Here is a 3,592-nt window from a genome sequence, read left to right on the forward strand (position 1 = left end):
ATTATATTGTTGTTTATATAATAAAAGGAAATCATTGTGTTTGTCTTCATCATAAGATGAAGACTGTTGTAAAGTTGTATCCCTTTTCAAATGCAAATCTTGGGAGTCATCTCTAACATGGATGGAAATCCTTTTAAGGGATAAATTTAGAGTCAAATTTTCATGACGAGCAAATTGATAGATAAGTTAATGGAAGTTCAAGAAAATTTGAAACAAGTTTACATATCATGTCATGTTATGTTGGTCAACACAAAATATGTCTAAATATTTTATAAAATATAAGGTCATATAAAAATTAGATTCATGTTTAGTTGTAAATGATGTTAATTTTTTAATATCTTGATTTAAAATAGATTTTAAAATCCTATAACTAGTTTAGAAGATTAATAATTGTAAATATTTTATAGACCCATCTCATGCAACAGGACCAAGTTAAGTAAAAATTATATATAGTCTAGCTATAAGAAATATTTCAAATATATATGTTATTTTGTAATAGGATGGTGGTATATTAAGCATATCTTATATTTTGTAACTAATATATTCTCAAAACATCTATATTGGATGGCTAAGTAGTGAATGGTAATCAAATTTAATTATATTATTTACTTTAAGCTTTATGTTATATTTTAAACTTAAGTTTATGGTTAAAGTAACTCAAAGAAAATTATATTTTATTCATTTCTCATGATATTTTTATGTATATTAATCATTGAAATGTATATTATTTGAATGGCTACAAGGAAAAATATTTATAAAAAAATTAAAGGCTAGGAGAAATTATGGATATCTCAAATCATGTTGTGCAATGAAATGGAAAATGATTCAAAATGGATGGACCTTATGGTTGTTGTGAATTGTTTGGCATCAACACAATAGATTTTTAAAAAAAAAAATAGAAGAAACTTTGCTGAATTTTCTATAAATTATTAAATTCAATAAAATAGAGAATATAATAAAAAAAATTGGCATAAATTGAATGCAATGTATTAAATCATAGAAGAAAATGGTATAGGGTATTATATTAATATTACAAAGAAAGAAAGTCATTGACATTATATATTAGGTAGTTGACCTTGGCAATAAGGGTAGTTCCTTTTCTTTTCTCCTTTTGTTTTGTTTATACATTACACATGCAAGCTTGTTAATTGATTGTATTGAGGAAAAACAATAATGAAAAAAAAATACTATGGGTATTATATGCTCTTATTAGCAATCATTCTAGTACTACACTATCATTCAATTAACACATTCATTTACTTTTTTCTCTTTTTTTTCCTCCTCTCTACTATTCTAGAATTTGCAAAAACTATATAGGTAGAGAATATAGTGATTTTTCCCTTGCACTTATTACTATTAGTAAAATATAGTTAATTTAGATTATTCAAATGAAGTGTTTGATAAAAAGCCTAAAAAGAATTAAATATTAATTACTAAATTTTAGTTTTTTTAATGCAAAGTTATAATATTTATTTAATGGCAAAGTTGTAATATTAGTATTTTAAGGCTTTTTAGTCAATAAATGAAAAATAATAGCAATCATTTAATTAATTAAATTTTTTTGTTGACTTTTTTTTGAAGAATGTTAAATGTTATATCATGTATAAAGTTCAAGAAGTAAATGTAATTTCTCAATTTACATCAAGAAAGTGAAAATACAATCAAATCTTATGAGTTTTTTTGTAATTATTCCAAAAAATTTATTTTTATTGAATATCCATGAGAAATTTTTTATTTTTTATTTTTTCATATCAGGTGCATAATAATTAAAAAGGAAGTTCTTGAAATTTTTTTCATAATCTATAATATTATTTAAGAACCAAGGGAAATTGAATAATAATTTAAATATCATATCCAACATTTTTTTATATTGCATTCCAATAAAATAAAAACTTAAAAAATAAAAGAAGTCCAAAAAGATAAGGCTTATATGTTTGGCCAATAAAAAAAATTCAAACACATGCAATCTTTTATTTTTTACACGTCTTTGATATTTTTGATTTTTATATATAAAAAAAAGAGAAAGAACAGATAATGTATATTTTGCTTCTTCATAATCTTACCATCATAAAAATAGTTGAAAAATTGAATAATAATTTTATTTCTTTATTTATTTATTTATTAGTTCAAAATACTTCTATATTAGTTAAAAAAAATACAAAATTAAATTAAAATAAAGCTTTCTTAACCTTATTCTATTTTTTCAATAACATAGAAATTTAAAAATACCTTAACATTACTCTTCTCATTCAGAGAAATACATTGATATAAAGTTTGGTTTTTTTGTTAATAAAAACTTGACAATTAACCATTTTTTTTTTATTTCTTAAAATCAAAGACTGGAATGTGAAAAAAATTAAGTTTTGCATTAAAATATATAATTATAAAACTAAATGACTCAAAAATTACATTGCAAAAAATCTAAAGTCAAATTTTTTAAAAAGATGTTGAATGAATAGTATAACAAAAAAAAAACTTGAATTTTTGCCTTAATGTCACTTTTGGTGCCCTCATTTTAATTCTTTCACAAACAATAAAACTAATTAATTAATTTAAAAAAAATTAAGCATCAAACCAATACTAAAAAAAATTTGGACACCACAATAACTTTTTAAAATCAATTTAAAATAAATTATCAAGGTTAATCTCCAACTAATACAATTTAAAAAGATAAAATAAAAATAAAAAAGTTCAAAATAAGATGAGATGAGAGAAAAAAAATAAAAAAAAATTATTAAATTCACAGTGATGGTGAGATGAGACATGGTAAAATCACCACCTATTTCATGTTTTTTATTTTTTTTGTAATTAAGGATTAAAATTATTTATATCTTATGTAAAATATAACTCACTAACCACATTAACCTCCCATAATAAATATTAATCTTGGTTCTTTTTTTATTTTACTAGAAATTCCAACATCATTATTTTCTTTATTGCTATCTTACCATCATCATTATATTATTCTTATTATATCTATCACATTATTACTTCATTATTATTGTTGTGGTAATCTCATCACCACCCTAGCTTTTATAATTAATGACCGTCATTATCCTTATAATTATTATTATTATCATCACAAAATATTAAAATTATTATCTTATCAATATAATATATTATTATCATTTCACCGTTACTATGTTTTTTTTATTATCCCTTGTCAAATATTATAAAAACAATTATATAAAAAAATTCATATGATATATTTTATTTGTAAATTTTTACATAAAGTAAACATACTTAATGATAGGTAATTTTATCCTAAAACAAGAAAAATGTTAATAAATACTAAAACTAAATAAAAACATATATTTTATAGTTAAATGTCAACCATAAATATTAAATCTGATCTAATTAATCAATTTAGTAACCCACCAGTTATAAACAAGTTTGCTTTTGAATCATTTAAAAAATTCACATGGTTAATAGTCCATTTGGGTTAATTTATAACCTAAGTACTCGGCCAAAGACTTGATCAACAAATATTTCTGAAAAACAAATTCAAAAATGATGTAATTTTAATTTTTTAAAATCATACATACATACATACATACATACATACATACATATATATATATATATATATATA

This window comes from Populus euphratica, unplaced genomic scaffold, assembly GCF_000495115.2.
Source record: "Populus euphratica unplaced genomic scaffold, PopEup_1.0 scaffold1167.1, whole genome shotgun sequence".
NCBI classification, from domain to species: domain Eukaryota; kingdom Viridiplantae; phylum Streptophyta; class Magnoliopsida; order Malpighiales; family Salicaceae; genus Populus; species Populus euphratica.